Here is an 18,725-nt window from a genome sequence, read left to right as displayed (position 1 = left end):
CTCGGGCAGCGCAGTACAGGAGCGGTTAGAGGTCGATGGGAGGGGATTTCGTCCTGTGGCGGACCTAGTTTGCGGTTGGTGGACGGGCTACGGATTACTTCGGACCTCATGGGTCCCTTAACGGAGTACCAATGATCTTTTAGGGGCGAAGCCTCTTATGGACTCTGGCTGTCGGCGTCTCATATCGTCGTAGTCTCATGTAGTTATGGTACTAAAACACCGGGATACTCGTTTTCCAATGGCTCGCGCTAGAACGCTTCGTGCTTAAAAGACACGAGACTTACAGCAAAGTTGTATACCTCCACACCCCAACGGTATCATCTTCATTGGCAAAAACGTGAAGTCGCCAATAGTATACTTCTACATTGCATGCTTAGCCTCTCCCTAGGTTTCACGTTACGGTTTAATCTCCGTGGGAAAAAAACGCGAAGGCGCCAAGAATACACTTATACACTGCATGCTTCGCCCTTCCATGGGTTCACGTTATTGGAGATGGCCCGGGATTTTTTTTTGTGGACTTTTGCACCAATTGCATTTTAAGGCGGAGGATTAAAACCTGTGTAGTATTTCCGTACCATCGCCTTTTTTTTTTCTCCAGCGTCCTTGAGGAACTGACAATAAACAAATAAAGTGCGATTCAACTGTGTGAAGGTTAACTTCGACCACCGGAGCTGTCTGTGGGTTATTGGTTGGCCACAAACTTCCACTCAATCCGCGATGTCGAGCCGGGGAAGCGTTCAACGGGATTGTAGCCACGCCGGCGTCTTGCGTTCCCCGCCTCACGGCACTCGTGGTCCCGACAGGCATCGCACTTACGCTAGGCGTCCGCTGCCCGATCGTCGTCGGTGGCCTCCTTCCGCCGCGTTCGCGCCTCTTGCCGGCTATTTTCCATTTATAAGTAGGCTTCACTGCGCAGCACATTATGTGGGAAAGCCAGCTTACAAAAAGCAAGAACGCTTACACCGATCTCCCTAAAGTCGGCTTCACTTCTGACACAAATGCGTTGCTGGGAAGACTTCCTTTCAGGGGTAATATATGCCTTTTTATATATCAAAATATGAACCGCCGAAGGCGAACACCTGTTCGCCTTCGGCGGTTCATATTTTGGCGGTTCATCGGCGGTTCATATTCGGCGGTTCATACACCTCCCCCTTCGGCGGCCGAAGGGGGAGGTGTACGTAGTCCAGGGTTCGACAGAAGTCCGCCTGGTCAGGTCGTAAGTTCATAACAAAGTTGCGGTCGCTGACCAAGATAACGAACAATTTTGACCTTTCCGTACGGTTTCCTTGCTCACAGTAGAGGGGGTGTGCCGAAGTCAGGAGGAGGGGAGCGGCTTTTCTCGGTCTACGCATGCGAACAAACAAACAAAAAACGTGGGAGTTAGCCTATAACGGCTCCGCTGTAATATGGGACGAAAGCCAGGACTGCTTAAGTGGCTAACTCAGACCCACTTCGGCTATACTCGGGTGCAAGTTAAGAACGGTAATGGCTCCCGTTGTGTATCATTCCGCCGATGCGACGGACCGGGATGTCAGCGCGGACGCGCGTTTTGAAACGAGATTGCGCTTAATGCGTAACATCTTCTTTTTCGCACGTGGTCTTTTTTGCAGTCGCCGCCGAAATTTAAAAGCAGATCAATTCCGAGAAATGACGGAAACGACTCATGTCACGTTCAAAATCCCGCAGTAAGGCGTATGTTGCGCCGCGCGGAGAAACAGCCGACTGCGGTGGTAAGGCGCAGGGGCAACTTCCGTTGCCGTTAGTAAGTTGTCGCCGATTATAGACTTACGACCGTGCTTGGAACGTAGCACTGCCGTTGCTGTGCGCCCGTTTGCGTTCACGGTGTATCCTGTATCCGTTCCTCTTCCGTCTTGGCTCGGTCGGCAAGCGGCAGCTGTCACAGTGCCCTTTCTTTCTTTATGTTTTCCCGGGCATTGCTGGACGCGTTCCCTGAGAACAATGCGTCACGTTACGCTGCGGCAGTCGGCGGCGTCTGCAGGGTGACCGGCTGTCGATTGTCTCTTACCGCCAGCTGCGAATACCAGCTGCGTCAGAGACACGTCTTTCATTTACCTTGCATTATTACCGCGTGTCTCTTTTCTCTTCCTTTTCACGGCTCGTTTATGACGTCATTCGCGTCGATTCCATGGCCCCTTATTGCATGACTGACCATGCGTGACTGTTTCGCTGTCACTAGTTCTCTCCTTCTTTCCCCCCTTAGGGGCTCAGACAGCTTAGAACAAATGGACTCAAAAAACCATTACAATGCGTATCTTCTGCCCTTAAAGATGGTTATAAAAGCAGTAAAGTATACTACCTCTAGCGAGCCGGATGAACTAAAAAGGATACTAAGGACTGTCACAACCCCTTGAAGGGAATAATAAAACAATCTTTTTTTTGTCTCACAAGATGTGACGTACGCACAGCTGCAAGCACATATGCGCCCTTACTTGCTTACGTCACGATGCATCGTCTTCAATGTGACCCTCCCCAAAGTGACCGGCGGATGACCGCTCCTCACTGTGAATGATGGGCGGGATCGTGTTAGCAACACATAAAGAAACACTGCCTTCTCTACCCGTTCCTGATGTTTTAGCGGGACTTCTTTTTTGTTTTTAGCAGTGGAGCTGTTGTAATTAGAGCCTTTTCGTCCGTCTGCTGAAGGTCGTGCGTAACTAGGGGGTAGGAGCAGGTTCCCAGAACCGCCGGCGGCCTCGCAGAAACCGGTTCCCAGACCCAGCGCTAGAGGGCGTAGTGGTCTCGCAGGGGCGGGCTCCACTTTCTCCCGCTAGGGGAGGGAGCCTCCCGCCGCTGACGTTTAGCGGCCTATTCCTTTGCGCAAACCGTAGAACTTGCGCGGCGACGGCGCTGCCTTCTCAGGCTAGCGCCCGTTGACGTTCGCACCGACACACGAGAACCACAGCTCCGCGGTTTCAGCAGATTTCACATTAGGGGGAAATGTAGTTCGTTTTAGGTTACACCGGCTACACTGAGTGCAGGCTAGGTTTGGCGGGTTCAGTGCGTATTTGCTTACACTGTGGCTTCACTGGTGTAGCCTGTGAAGGGGAAAATAAATGACTCTCGGAATGAGCAGGATGAGGAACGGGACGGTGAAACAGTGTGGCTCTTCGATTAGCAGTCTGGGATTCACCTCGGTCTACCCGTACGCGGGTAATCCGAGGATTCTGCACGCCGTGGGATTATTATATATAAAATCGAATGGCACTTCCACTCTTGAACGCGCTTGTCGAGTTCGAGCTTGAGGAAAAAATCTGGACCTGCTACGGGCGCGGGGCGACGTGAAGCAGACGGCAGCGTGCATGGTGAGTGCAGAGCCCACAACAATTGGTCGGCTGTGAAACGTGTACGATGGCATGTAAGCTGAAGAACAAAAAAGTTAAGAATTTAGTACGAAATTTAAAGAAAAATTCGGATACTAGCTCCATAATTGTATTTTACTATTTACTAGCGTGGGGTGATGCATTCGACAAAAGTTTATCATTATTAGACGAGTCAGTCAGTCTCTCTAAAGATAATTTCGTTTATGTAAGGGAACTTATTTCACTTGCTTGCAACTTGCTTTTTTAATTGTAGCATGCGCAGAATTTACGGAAAAACTACGTCTGCGATTACTTTCTTTATTCATGCACCAAATAACCGTCGTTTTGTCGGGTTTCTGTGCGCATACCCCAGATAACGCCTGTGTTGCCAAAAAAGAAGTAGCAGTCAATTCGCGATAACTCGCCCAAAGTCGATAATCGTGTCCCTGCATCACTTGTCTTAACTCGGGGCAAGCGAAGCTGTAGTGGCTATCGCGAGCTTGCCTTCTCTGCCATATAGTACTCACTACCTTGTCAGCGAGTAGTTTAAATAACGTTTGTCTGACTGAGCTCCACATCTGATGATGGTACAGAACACCGAAAACTTCATGATTGGTATAACGTGGCAATAAGCAGGCGAACGAATTGTGTTCCCCTCAGGAAGTATTTTCTATACGCGGTATGCTGGCGAAGACGGAGCCATAGCAATGTAATAATTTATTATACAGTACAGCCCACTTACCGCGTACCCAGTTTTAACTAAATCCAGGCTATAAAGAACAAATCTTCGTTTTCCGTTACCATATGTATACATATATGTTATGTACAGATATAGCGGAAAACGAATGTACTGATTTCCCGATGCGTTCGTTATAAGCGGACTTGACTGTGTAGCTCTTCGTGTTGGCGTTACCGATAACGAGCTCTTTCGTGTCGACCTTCTTAGTTAGGAATTTTACTGCATGCGACCGAGCGAGTCGAAGCGAGCACAAGCTGTGGAAAGCAGATTTTAACAAACGAGTAAATTAACTTAGTGTGTAGGGTACTTTTGCTGTGTCGTATAACTTTGCGCGAGTAGCTTTAGCGCGACAGAACGGGAACAGCCTGTTGCGTCTTGGCGCCTGTGTGTCGGCATTCGTCATTTTCTTGCGCCGTATGTCGCCGCACACCCAGTCTGAGTCACATTGAAACAGTCAGTCTGCTTTCATTTGAAAGGAAGCCTCGATGACGACGACGGCGACCTTGACGTCGCTTTCCGGAGCAGCCCGGAAGCGGGGACCGGGCCGGAAGCTTGCCGCCCGGAGCTTGCCCGTGACGTCACTGTGCACCGGAACGAAACCGGGAAGAGGAAGTGTAGCGAAGCGGTTGTTGCAGACGCGTTGCGACGCTGTCTCTCTTATTTTGCTGTTTTTTTGTCTAAATAATGTGCCGGGATGCAAGACGCCCATTGTTCCGGGTAAACGCACGAAACCGTTTCCTTTGTAAGGTCGCGTGGATTGCCCTTGATAGCAATCGGATAGAAGCGGTGTACAATCCGAGGCAAGTACGGCGGCCTCATACCGAGCGCGATTGACTAAATCCCCATGCGATGGTACCGTGCAGAGCGAAATATCTAGACTAAAATTTACGGACAGCCATTGAGATTAAATTGAAATAAATATAAAGCGCGGTTGGACGGGGACAAAAGAAAGTAGACGGGACAAGCGCTTTGTTTCTTCTTTTTCTGTCCGCTTCCAACTCGTTGCCTTTTTATTTTAAGCCATGAATCAACTCGCCTAGCGAAGCATTGTACTCAATTAAGAGGAATGACGCCGGTAGCGTCCTGTGCGGCTCCAGTTGTGTGACATATTTGAGCTGTCAAATTAAATTCGCTTCAACAGAGGGGTGTGAAAGAAACAGATAGTTGTGATGTGTGTTTTTTTCCTCGTAAAAATATAACCAAATTAAAAACAATTCCGCACAGATCGATAAAAACTCGACATACTTTGTAAGGCCTCATAAGGCTTCAGGCTGCATAAGCCTTAGATGTCTCATCAAGCGCGGAAAGTGACCGTATTCTGATGGAGGCGAAAAGCGAAAACGCCCGTGTGTACGAGATTTCGGCGCACGTTAAAGATCCCCAGGTGATCAAAATTAATCCGGAGCCCTCCACTACGGCGCGCCTCATCGCCTGCGCTGCGTCGGCGCGTTAAACCCTACAATCAATCAATCAATCAATCAAAGTGACCGTAGTTGCTGGTGACCGCACGAATGAAACGAAGTTCCGGCCGGTGTAAAAAGAAAATAAGTAAATAAAATATACATGAAAACCTATTTGGATTCGAATAGGACTTGGAGCCTGGTCGCCAGAGCCGTAGCCAAGTGGTAACTACACCGCTAACCCGGTATCGCGCCGGGATGGAACAAGGATTATCCGGATACGGGCCGCATGATAGGTCAACGTGACGGCACCACAAACACGATGCAGCAGCGAAAAAGTCTTCGATAATCGCTGGCTTTCGCCTTCAAATCACTTTAGGGACTTGAAGTGCCCGATAATTTTTTTCGTTAACGCTGACAAGAATATAATTGGTACATGCTGCATCGCGTTTGACCCAGCAGAGCTTCCGCAGTTAAAATCTGTGCACGATTTCGCGTCAAGGCATTGACTTCAGAAAGCGTTTCCCTAGCTCACTGCAGATTTGTCGCATCACAACGAACTTCCCCAGAGAAGCTCTGTTTGTTGTTTATTTTTAACACGAAAGTGTTTTATTCCTGCATACACAGAGATTTCGCTGACGTCATATCCGTCACGGAAATGACGCCAGTACAACGGAGCAAGCGGCCTGTAAAGGGTGCACCCCTGCACACAGTGTCTTCTTGCGGGGAAGCAGCCTTTAGTACTAAGGAGTACGTTATACTTAGGGTTGTTCGATTTCTGATTTTATAGTTTTAACACGAAAGTGTTTTATGTCGGTATACACTAAGATTTCTCTGACGTCATATCCGTCACGGTAATGACGCCAGTACACGTTTGCCGAAGTGACCCTCCAGCAGGGTGTCGCTCGCCAAGCACACCCACAAGACAGCCGCCGACCCGCTCAGCTGCAGATTTCGCTGCGCATTTCACTTTCGTGTTTTACTGATTCCTATGACAGAGAAACCAACCACAGTTTTTTAAATGTATCCTGGTTGAAAAAAGGAAAGAAAACCGGCTTTTCATATTTTTTTTACCGCTCACATCTCCAGTTCTCCCTCCGGACTTACGTATCTGTGCTGTGTGTTTGTTCGTATGTGTGCTTGCTCGCGTATTCGTTTATTTGTTTTCGTTCTGATCAATAGACATGCGCTGTTTCCAGAATGAGGAATTAATATTTCGCCTCCTATACTCAGCAGCCTTCAAGAATGGGTTCATAAAATCGGGCCGTTGTGCGACAAAACATTAGCGGGATCGTAGCACAAAAGGCATGATTCCCTTTGAGCGAACAGCATGGCGTTAGTTCGAACCCGTTGGGGACAACTTGATGAATTTTATTTCGTAACGTTTCAAAATTAAAGTGGTTGGCCTCGCGCCTGCAACGAACCGCTCGCGTAAATTAATATGATCCCTCTGGCGGCAGAACACAGGAAACGGACCGTCAATAACCGACGGAAAAGCACCTGCGATAGCTCACAAGGCAGATTTCGCCTACAAAAGAAATAAATAAAATGCTCCATATTTGAGAGGTCACCGTGCGACATTAACTTGCACAACGGTCACATGGCAGCGTTCTCGTGATCTGCAGGGCCTGCGACGTATATGAAGCGCATTCTTCCGGCGAAGTCACTGCACATACCTGCGCGGTCTGCACCTGCGCGCGGCGTAACGTCAAGGTCGGGGGTGGCTCATTTCTGGCGTTCCGCGGGTGACACCGTAATTAATAGTATAAAAGATCCGTTGAAACAGATGCTTCAGAGATTGCGCCATGCACGGCGGATGCACCGTCATGCAGGCGCGGTCGTACATGCGTGTTGGGCACAGCTGGCAGCGGTATACGGCCGAACCGTCGTGAGGTTGCATTGTCGCATATGCCCTTGTTCGGCCTATGACGTCACAAAGCGGGGATGTCATGCAACCGGCCATAAAGAATTTGGAGTTATGCGTCGGCTAAATTCTTCGCGTCAATCTGCGCCTGTCGCCATTGGGGAGTCTGTCCACTGCGGCGGAGTCCATCGCATGCCTGCCATTGCAGATGTTATGAAGGCAAACTTCAAGTTCGATTCATCAAAAATACTGCTTTGTCCCGATAGCAGTGATACCAATTTTATCGCAAACTTCGCACAAATAAGCGAGATGTTAAAGAAAACATTGGAAGCAGTGGCGACTCTCTATCCACTATCTGGCGATGTCTCTATGACGTCACAGAATCTTATTTGTGTGATTGGCGGCGGCCGGCCTAGGCCTACCCCAAGAAAAGTGCCGTTGTGCTGGGATCCGTTTCATCACATTACTTGAATGTTAACGCGCGGTTAACACGCGGACACGGATAACTGTTCTCAGTGCTCGCCCATGTTTCGTCACTCCTGCCACTGTAGCGCGTCACTTTCGCGCTACTTTCGCGCCACTTTCGCGCTACGTCACTGTAGCGCGAAATTCGAAAGTTTTAATATTTCTTCCTTTTTTTCTGTTAAAGAACGCCTCTCGTGACTGGAATGACGCTAAGTTACCGACGGCTGTGGTTCTGTGAAACTGAACACGGATCTACCTCGTCTTCATGGCCCCTTTTTTGGATAATAGCGCACCACTTGATTTGCTTGTATCTAACGGCCGTCGAATAATTTGTTCCTCGTGGACGCTCCCCTTGGGCCCTTATTAACAGCGAAGGTTACTGGCCGTAAGTTCGCCGTTGCAGGAAAAAAATACCAATAAAATGGCGAGCGCTGGTGAGCGCGTGCCCCGCGGCGACCGCCGAACGTCCTCGGCACGCGCAGTGACTTTAGAAAAAAAACAAAAACTGGCAAAAATTTTGAGGAGTGGGAAAATAGTCAGCACTCGTGAGCGCGTGTTTCGCGGCGACCGCCGAGTCCCCGGCTCACGCAGTTGCTTCTTTAGCAAAAAAAAAAAAAAAAATCTTCCGCGAAAATGTTAAAGTCGAAAAGACACTCTGCTTGAGAGAAGTCACTGCGCCCGCCGCATTCTCTAGCAGCCGTTATGTATAATTGGAGACATGGCTACGAGTGTGCCACTCGTTCCCGAGACGACTTGCAGATCCCGTCACCGCTGCCTCGAGACGATGACGAAGAGGTGGTGGAATCCTACAATGCTGACGATGACCTGGCATCCACCACTCGTTGCCGCGAAGACGACGACCTCTTCGATTCATATGACGACGATTACTCACCGCAACTGTGCAAACGAACAATGATACTGAAACTTAAATACGTGTCTGGCAATGCTTTCCTGAAATTGTTGAGCTGCCTCGTAAGATGATCTGGCCGCTGCTCTCTGAATTGGGAATGGCCGCTGTTTCCCTTGCTGCTTTTTCTGCTCGAAACAAGTGACCTGTTGAAGCGTTGAACCCGTCTGTGCTAGGCAACCCGAGTGCCATCATCTTTTATAGTACAGTCAAACCCGGCTATAACGAACCCGGATAGAGCGAATTATGCTATATATCGAACAAAAATATTTCAGTTACAGAAATACATGGGAAACATATTCCTTATAACGAAGTTCACATCCGATATATCGAACTCCGCGCGCCTAGAATGGCCGCCGAAATGCATGGTCTCGGAGCGGCGATTGAGATGTGGATTGGCCGCGACCACGGAGCAAGAGCCGCGACTGGGACATTGCGCCTTGCACTGAGCGACGTGACGGCCGACACTTTCCGTAACTATTTCCAACGCGTGGGACTTACGACGGAACGCGCCCAGTCAGCGAGTCCGGACCAAGACAGCATCATCGGTGAACTGTGGGAAGAGCTCGCCAACGTTGCCGATGATGTCGCGAGTGAAAGCCGTCCGATGCTTATAGTGAAGCGCTTTCGGCAGTCGATGTGCTCCGCCAATGCTTCTTCGATTATGGAGAACGCAGACTCGTACTGCTGCAAACAATGTTTCGTGTAGGGAATGCTATGCTAGTTGTAGCCGCCAAAACGAAAGTGAAAACAAAAATCACCGCTTTTTTTTTTTTTGCAAAGTAGGTAGTTAAGGCAGAAAGAAGCTTTATTAATTGCAATAAATTACTTATTTTGGGTATGGTTAATGGCTACTTTACTGTGTTCGTTTCTGCATGCGGGGATGGTGGAGTTGAGGAGGGGGGGGCTACCGCGCAATGCGAACTCGTAACAATAAGCTCGTTATAGGCGGGTTCGGGTATATCGAACTATTGGATATATCGAACAAATCGCGGTGCATATTGCAGTTCGCTATAAACGGGTTTAACTGTATGACTTCATTCCTCTCTCTTTTGACGCGTGTTTTGAGGCTCCCATCTCGCGTCCCTGTCTTGCCTCCGTTGGCACGCAATAGGCGGACGCTGGCCGTTCGACGGGGGGATGATGATGATGAGCGGGCAGGTTCTTTTCAACTTCAGTTCCCACTTGGGCGGAACCTGTGCGCGAGTCTTCTCCTCTGCTGCGTCCCACCATCTTTCGCTGTTACGTAATGCGCGGGCTGTTTCCCATGGCTCTGTGAACCACGGTGCACAGTGGCGAAAGCGGTTTTCGAAAGTTACCTCTAAAAGGTCGCAAAGTGTTTCCCCTGGTATCAGTGCCTTGCCTGAGGGCAAAGCATGGTCCTTCCGCTACTCGAAGTCACTGTTTCGATACGAGTTCTGTTGCCTTTTTTTTTTTCAATGAACTAATTTAAAACGTGCAAGGGCGTCAACCTACCTGCAGATATGATAGAGAGTTTGGGCATACCGTGTGTTCTGTACGTTCCCTATGTACCGGAACCCGACTGGGCACGTGCGCATTCGTTTCGGTAGGATGGCTAGTTCCGCTGAGTGGCCGTCCCCACCCCGCCATGCGCGCGCACTCGTTCCGGTGGGGCGCGGCCCTCGTCGCCGTGCCCGCGCGCGCAGGCGCAATCGGGTCCCGGTACGTACGGTACATACGGTACACACGGTACAACTCTCCGCTCTGCTCTAACTCTCTAATAGAGAGCTTTAGCAGAGCAGAGAACTGGTCCCGGTACGATACGCGGCACACCTGCGCGTGCGCATAACCAGTTTTCGCGCCTCTGCGCACGTGCAGTAGAGCCGGTCGCCTACCGGGTACCGTACCGGGACCGGTTCCCCGCTCTGCTAAAACTCTCTAATAAGAAAAAAAGCGGGGATTTTGGTGGATCTTTGAAGAAAAATGGCTGCGGCTTAGCTCAGCTAGTCTTGGATAAGAAATTTAAAGCAAAACCTTGGTTTAGTCTGGTTAGGTTGTTCTTTTTCTTGAGGCCCTTGGTGTGCCTTCGCTTATCATCATCACCGTTTTGTGAAGCCCATGGTGAGACTCGACCGACTACGCATTTCTCTGCTCGTGCATCTGTCCTTGTCTTCATTGTTACGCTTTCGTGCTGTTTCGGCGTGTGCCCTGTATACCGTTAGTATACCGTATTTGTTCACTTTTCCTCCGAAATGCGGACGCACATTTGGGGGAGGTACGTATTATAACGTGCCTTTACCGCCAGTACTTCCGCCTGGCTTTTCACAAGCTTGGGCCTTGTCCTATGACTGTATGCTATAACCAGTTGATGCTATTGGCGGTGAGATCTTTGAGTGGCGCCCCCTGGCTCTGACGTCGGCTTAGGGATTCACGCCGCTGTCGTCTGCTACACTCCACTTGTGAGGGGCAACAGTGCCTGGGCTAGAAATCGCCCGCTTCGTTGCTGTAGTGCGTTAAAAAGCGTATTTCTAGCGACTCAGTTATTTTGCCAGCTTCTGACGCATCTGAATAATTTGAAGCTGTATCCCCCACAAGTTTGCAACACGCGAAGAGATAGAGAACAACTTTCTTCAGAGTGTCGGTCAGAAGAGCGTGTGTAACTCGTCCTTTCTTGCTTATTCGCGAGGATCAGCGATCAGAGCTTCTCGATAAGTATTCAAAATGCGTAGGCTTCCCTGCAGTATTTTTGAGATGCTCCTCCAAGCAGCGGCCTCTACACGCTCATCGCACAACAGGAAATAAAGCGGCTTTCTTCTGTTTCTTTCGTTGCTGTCGTATCAGATTAATGTTTATTGCTTTTTTTTTTTCTGCCCAACGCATTAATTTTTCTGCGCCGTCACCAACTTCTTATTAGGAGGTTTCGGGATGTTTGGGAGCCTCACAAAGGTCGTGTGGATATTTCCTTCATTTTGTATGGCATACATTCCCTTCTTCACAAATTGGCTTTTATTGATTGATTGTGGGGTTTAACGCGCCGACGCAACGCAGGCGATGAGGCGCGCCGTAGTGGAGGGCTCCGGATTAATTTTGACCACCTGGAGATCTTTATCGTGCGCCGAAATCTCGTACACACGGGCGTTTTTGCTTTTCGCCTCCATCAGAAAAGTGGCCGCCGCGGCCGGGAATCGAACCCGCGACCTCGTGCTCAGCAGCGCAACGCCTCAGCCACTGAGCCACCGCGGCGGGTGGCTTTTATTACGGCTGCGTGCAAGAAGGTGCATATCCGCAGCGTGCTTTGTTTATACAAATGCAAATACAATGAGAAGGTTTGTGCTACGCCACCGCGATTGCGTCCTAAACAACGTGGTCCACAGTACTCGAAGGCGGCTTTTGTGCTCCGAATTTCTATCGTAATTATATCGTTATCATAACGAACTGACTCTCAACTCGAACAATGATGACAAGATTACGGTGTTGAAGGCATGATATACTCGCTAACTAACGTAATAAATAGTATACCTGCATATATTACAAGACTCGAAACCGAAGTATAATTCCAAGTAGCTCTTTATTGCTTTTCAACCCTTCCAGGCGCGAAGAACAAATCTTATTCTACTCGGGATGGCGTTCTATGATTTGAAGAAAATTACTTTTACTCTCTTGTCCTGGACTGAGGACCCGGCCCACTAACCAGATCGATTTAATTGTTAAAGTTTTCCCCTCCTCCTCCTCTTGAGTGCAGTTTTCCTATAACGCATATCCGAATATCGGGAAGATATGGCTGTGCAAAATGTTCCGAAATATCCCTCCAGGTCTTAACAAACATATATGTGTTACTATAAATTTAACGAAGACGTGACTCGCTTTGCTCAATAAACCTCCATACTGGTTAGATGCCTGGTATAGAATCAGCACGCGCGTATATACACACTGGGTTATTTGGAACTCAACCTACAGTTCTTGCAGTCTATAGTGCATGTTGGCAAACTTTCATGCCTTGACAGCGTAAAGTGATGTGACAAAACGCGTTCGAGCGTTCGACAAGGTTGCAAAAACTGTTTTACCTTACATATGATTACCGGGAATCGTGATGCCTTCTGCCAAAGCCGACAGCCCTGAAGGCCTAGAATTTGTTTTGGTCTTCCATTTTCGCTGTTGTCGGTTATTAGCAGCTGACTGTTCCTTTTGTTTTAATGCTTACATGAGAAGCTGACGCCTGGCTCCGACTCTTCGTGCTCCGCACAGGACCGGCTTCGCAAGGAATGGGGTGGCGCCGGCAATGTTTCTCCCGTAGCGGTATCCAAAACTATACTTTAATTGACACCATGAGCTAATGTATGCGATTTTAAGCCTATTATCATGATAAAAAGTTACCCACACGCCAATTCTGGTGCGGACAAGCATCAGACGTTGACCGAGAGCAAAGAAACAGCAGGGAGAGCGATCCTGAGTGAAGCAGACGACAAATGCGAGAATCCCTAAGCTGACGTCACGGAGGCGCGCTTCGCAGCGCCGCCTGTGTTCGCGCTCACCGCCAATAGCCGCTGTTACGAGCAGCGCTGTTACGCTGCTGTTACTAACACGCTTACGTATAACAAAAAATTTGTAGTAAACATGACAGAACCGGAAAGGCTGCAAAATTAGATGGTTCAGTGTGCCTTCGAGACTAGTAATAAAAAAAATCCGGAGCCATCTACACTAACGTGAAACCTGGGGAGGGGCGAAGCATGCAGTGTATAAGTTTGTTTTCGGTGCCTTGGTGTTTTTTGCCAACGGAGATGAAACCGTTGGGGGGATAGAGGTATACAGCTTTGCTGCAAATGTCTCTTGTCTTTGACGCACGAAGCTCTCTTTAGCGCGAGGCGTAAACGAGTGTCCCGGTGTTTTAATACCGTGATATCTACGTAATTCCGGGTACAGGGTATCTGATGGATGATGTTACCCCTACTTGTCTACTGTAAGCAGCCGTTATTATACCTCCAAAGGTCAAATCGGGGTAATAAAGAACTGAAACCACACGTGAGTTCCTGCGCCTGCGCACTTGATACGCAGCATCTACACTCTTAATCTGGTTCCACGTAAGATCCACTTACTAAATGGAACTTTTTTGCAAAAAAGTTCCAGGTATATATTTGGAACCGTGTTCCACATATCCTGAAAATTAAGTGGTACAGTGCACCACATATTTTTGCAACTAAATTATGTGGATCGGTGTTCCCTATAAAAGTATGCGGATCACTGTTCCAAATAAAAGTGTAGTTTAATTTACTGTAACATTGATCCATGTAAAATGATTATGGAATTTATCCGGTGCGCCGTTCCAGGTACCTTCAGGCCAGCTGTTTATATAAAACGGTGTTCCTATAGACATTGGGAAGCTGTCTATGGGACTCCACTTTTCCAATATTTCTGCTTTCCTGTCGGTATACACTGAGGTCATGTGCCAGGCTGGCGGATGCACTGGTATCAGCAGGAAACCACAAGCACCATTTTAACACAGCCTTGATATATGACCCGCAGTAATACCAACAATTGGAAAGCAGAAACCAACGCAGCAGTGTGGTCCCTGACAGTTCCCAACAGTTGCCTATCGGAGCACAGTTCTATATAAAAGTTGGTCTGAGGCACCTAGAGCGGCACACAGTCTTTGGCTTCACCCGCACAATCCTGTTCTGGGTTTCAGCTGCATGTAAAAGAAACAATATACTTGCATTAAATACGCAAGAAACCAACTAATATGACTCATACACTGCTTTTCAACATACTATACAACTTTATTGGGTGTTAGTATGATACGTATCCGATTTTAATATCTGTCTATTTTAAATTGCACAGGAAATGACCAACGTACAAGGAATAAATACCATAACGATAACACTAGGCTGCAAGTGGCATTTTCACATATTCACCTTTACTCAAAAACATGGTTAATAAAGACGGTATTAGGGGCGACTGCTTCACAAATAAATAGACGTGTGCGTCTACCGCGGCACTGACACAGACATTATACAACAGTGAGCATCAAATATGCTGTCTTATCAGATAAACCAAGGTAATTCAAAGGCGGAATGACTCATTGCGCTTGCCATACTATGTTTACTCAAAACTGTTTGGGAAAATGCAGTTTGCTATTAAATTGTAGGGAAAGGCCTAAAAACAAGCCATACACGGTTGTATTATCACAAACCTACAACAGTGCAGTGGAAGAGTTTAGGAAAACAACGTTCGAGCCAAGATTAACGATAAAACATTTTGACACGAGAGGTCACATGTGGCAGTATGCCACCATTAAAACATGATTATTAAAGATAGTAGTTTCCTGACACCAGACGTAAGTGTAACATCAAGCTATTTGTAGGCAAAATATACTTTATGAGCTTCCTGAAAAGGCCTGACTTAAGGCACGTTACTTGCCCAAACAATTTGTAGTTGTTTAAAATAATTCATCCCAAGAAATCTCACAAAAGCCAGCGTGAATCTTATATAATTTTGCAAACCAGGTAGCTGGAAGCATGTTACACATATTAAAATTTAACAAGCAGACTAATTATATACGTCATCAATTCAAGCGGGAACAAGTCAGACATTCTTAAGAAGCAAACAAGCCAGCGTTGAATCATACAGGTGACCAGTTTTACAAAGCAGACTTGAAAGCATTTTTTCCAGCCTCAACATTTTACCTTAGGTGAAATTCACAGTTGCGTGCTATAAAAACCCTCCTGTCTTGCTATCAGTGTAATTGTGACCAAAGCCCTGCTCCTGCCAAGCAAGAAATGCAGCTTTGTTCAAAGAAGAAAACTTGGTCAAGCCAAATACGCACATTTTCAATTCTTCAAGGTCATGGGTGTCAGCTCACATCCGGTACTAAAATTTATCAATGAAGGCGGAAGCCATCTGCGTAAATAATACTGTCACTTTCGCATTAGCAGCAGCACTGCCACGAAAAAAAAATCTCATGAGCTACACTTGAATAATAAGGACGTTACAATGCAGTGCCATGAACTAAATTAACACCCACTATAGATTCAAAGGCAGCCTGCGCATTGTGCCAATGATGAAAAATAAGGCACGACTTCAGTGTTCAGTTCACATGAAACTTGCATGTGCCAGTAATTTAAACCTCTTCATCAGATTTCTCCCCCTTCATGCCTTTCATCAGACCTCCTTCATGCCTTTGAAGAGATACTTTAACCTCTACCAATAATTTAAAATCCCAAGTAGAGCTGAACACTTCAAGTATTTCAACAGAGACTCCAACTTAAATGACACCAGGGCACTGTCAAATTTCTCATGCTTTCCAAGAACTAGCTGCAAAAGTCCCAAGAACTCTCCAAAGGCACACAACCATCTGAACATGATGACACGATGAAAAAGATGACATTTGCGGCGAAGACGATGACCACATCCTGAAGTGACAATGCAGGCGGCGAATCCGTGATGTGTTTCTTGCGGGCAATATTGATGCTGCCAGTCCCTTCTCTCAGAATAACCGGGCCTCGAGAAGACTTACTGCTCACCTCATGTACCTTCAAGGAAACAAGAAAATTTTGTTACATGGTTGCTTTAAATGACTGAGTTGCTTAGCCCCTTTCATAACACAGTAATTGATTTAAAATCAGTGATTTCTTGGGTTTTTTCTGGGAGTGCTGCTAAAGGTGAAAGTGCGCTAAACAATACCACCACAGACAATCAATGAAATTGCCCTGATTCTGGAAAGTATCCAACTTTGCTGCCTCGGTATCCTGAATATAAGGTTTTTTATCCTTGAGAGGTTTCGCTTATTAATCAAATAATAATTACTATAATCACCTTTCGGCATTATATTTTACACACCTTCTCTCTGCAAAAAATGTTCTCTGTACTGTATAATGTGCTCCCTAGAATGTTGTAGTGAGGCTGGCTTAATATAACTTACATCTACACGATGTTTCTACCGCAAAGAAATAAATGGCCAGTCACAGGAAATCATAAATATTGCACTGTGGCTGAAATATTTCGGGGAATTAGTTCCACCTAAAATATTTCCCTCTCGATATGTATTACCTCCATGGTTCGTAGTGGTATGACGCAGAAGTTGAGCTGACTAATGCTGAACTAGGCTGTTGCACAATTTTCTTATAAATCACAACTATAGCACATTTTCTTGCAGACGTCACTTTCTGTGCTCTAAACAATTTCCTTCAAAAAAAATTACCCCTTACTTAACCACCTGTCAAAATCAATGCAAGCATTGCTCATGCTACGGCTGTATTTGGGAGTATTATTGGTGCTACGGGCGTATTAAAAGCGGGAAATTTAAATCGTCAGTTGCCACCGTATTGTTGTAGCAGCAACCACGTTGGGCGTGTCCGTGGTGCTGGCAAATCACAGCGACAACTCTCAAGGTGTAAAAGCTAAATATTTACAAAACTAAAATACAAAATAGTGGTTTTTTTTGGCCACTGTTGGAGCATCCGTAATAGGCGGAATGTGAACACAATGGCCAATATTGGCGTTCACGATAACTTCTTAACAGTGAGATTTTATTAGGACCAACAGACACAGAAATTCAGTCTCGCAAAAACAAAATGCCAGCTTACCCAACCAAAATTAAGACCCGTGTGTTTCTGCCAGGGCCGTCTCAAAGTGCCCTTCCAGGAAAGTTTCGCTAACGTGTTCCGAAAAGCTCCTACTGTCACCTTGAGCCACAGGCCAAGCTGTCACTGAAAAGAAGTTTCAAACCATTAGTTATAAAGAAACTACCTAAAAACGCGCCATGAAAGACCCAAAAATGGCAGTGCGTACTTACTTGTAGAATGCAATGATTTCATCCCGTGCAAGAGCTTTAATGTGTTGCCTTCTGATGATACACTTCCAAGAAGGGGTCCAAATACAATTAAAATGGTCATATGCATTCCTTGTACCACTGTTTTAGGTCTATCTTCGCCCTATTGCCTAGAAAATAAATAGTACAAAAATATAAGAGAATACCTTTATGCCTTGCTTTAACCAGGGAGCACGAGAAAATATTGAACAATGTCTGATTCGTTCCACGAAAGTAGAATGTCTTTTTTACAGCGGAAGCCCTGGTAATCTTTTCTTGCTAAACAATTTGAGGTATGAAAATATTTGAACATACTTTAAGCTCACCTGTCCTTGGTCTATGCGAACTGGTGAATATCTGCACAATATGCACGACTCAAAAAGTACTCTTTTGTGGCTTATGAGCTCCACAGGGCATTCATAATCCGCCCCACTCTCCCCCGACGACCCTTCAGCATGCCAAAGATGTCTTCAGCCAGTGAATGCCACAGCCATGACTTCGCAGGAGCTTGTAAAGAAAGGAAATAATTTGTTTTCATTTTTTTTTGCAGAGGAACAAAAACAGTTGTCGCAACCTATCAGTGGAGGGCCAAATGTCTCCACAGTCAGCCATATACTCTTTCTGAACAGGTCATAGAGTATGAATACAGAATGTAGCAATCTGCTTTTGCAGTGTAATTTCTACGTTCAAACGAGAAGAGAAATGGATTAACGTTTGGCGCACATCATGATGCAACAACTTTTACCCTAAGCGTTTTGAAAATTATCCCCACTCTCGAGCTGCCACTGACATTGATAGCATAAAATGGCAGGAATGGATTATTTTTAAACTTACTATGTGACGTTAAAACTTCTATGAGTCCACACGTGAGTTTTATGGGTAATTATTCTGAGGTCTCAGGTTACCACTGACATTGACAGCATAGAAACGGCACCACACTTTCTGCGTGTTTCCACCTGCCTTCCCCTCCACAAAAGGAACGTTTTGTTACTACGCCACTGCTCAGACAACCACTTTCCCTTGCATTTCACTACACGTCTGGGAGCAAACTAACGTTGACTAGTGTAAATAGACCATCTGAATTCATCGAAGGCATTGGAAGAAACAAGGAACAACTACACACACAGCACATATATACGTAAGCAGTGCTGCCGCCAACGCCTTGAACGCACATCAACATTAGGCGGAATAGCGTGGTTAGCACAGTAAATTTATGGCTCTCAGAAGACCAACACAACGCAATTAACAGGGAAGTTTGAAAATACC

At 46.7% G+C, this 18,725-nt stretch overlaps 1 protein-coding gene and 1 long non-coding RNA gene across 2 annotated transcripts in view; one reads left to right on the top strand and one right to left on the bottom strand.

The window, feature by feature from the left end:
* LOC144145236 (transducin beta-like protein 2) overlaps positions 1-18,725 on the top strand; it is a 209,591-nt gene that overhangs the window by 131,211 nt on the left and 59,655 nt on the right. The gene's annotated exons all lie outside the window — the stretch shown is intronic.
* Positions 15,803-17,891, bottom strand: LOC144145239 (uncharacterized). The gene is made up of 4 exons (XR_013317454.1): positions 17,786-17,891; positions 17,445-17,590; positions 17,236-17,358; positions 15,803-16,182 (listed from the first exon to the last, which is right to left on the bottom strand). It is a non-coding gene; the product is annotated as an uncharacterized LOC144145239 (long non-coding RNA).

This window comes from Haemaphysalis longicornis, unplaced genomic scaffold, assembly GCF_048455015.1.
Source record: "Haemaphysalis longicornis isolate Haplotype H1 unplaced genomic scaffold, Haemaphysalis longicornis Haplotype H1 scaffold_7, whole genome shotgun sequence".
In the NCBI taxonomy this organism is placed as follows: domain Eukaryota; kingdom Metazoa; phylum Arthropoda; class Arachnida; order Ixodida; family Ixodidae; genus Haemaphysalis; species Haemaphysalis longicornis.
Note: the sequence above shows the minus strand (reverse complement) of the source record. Positions and strands in the feature narration are given on the sequence as shown.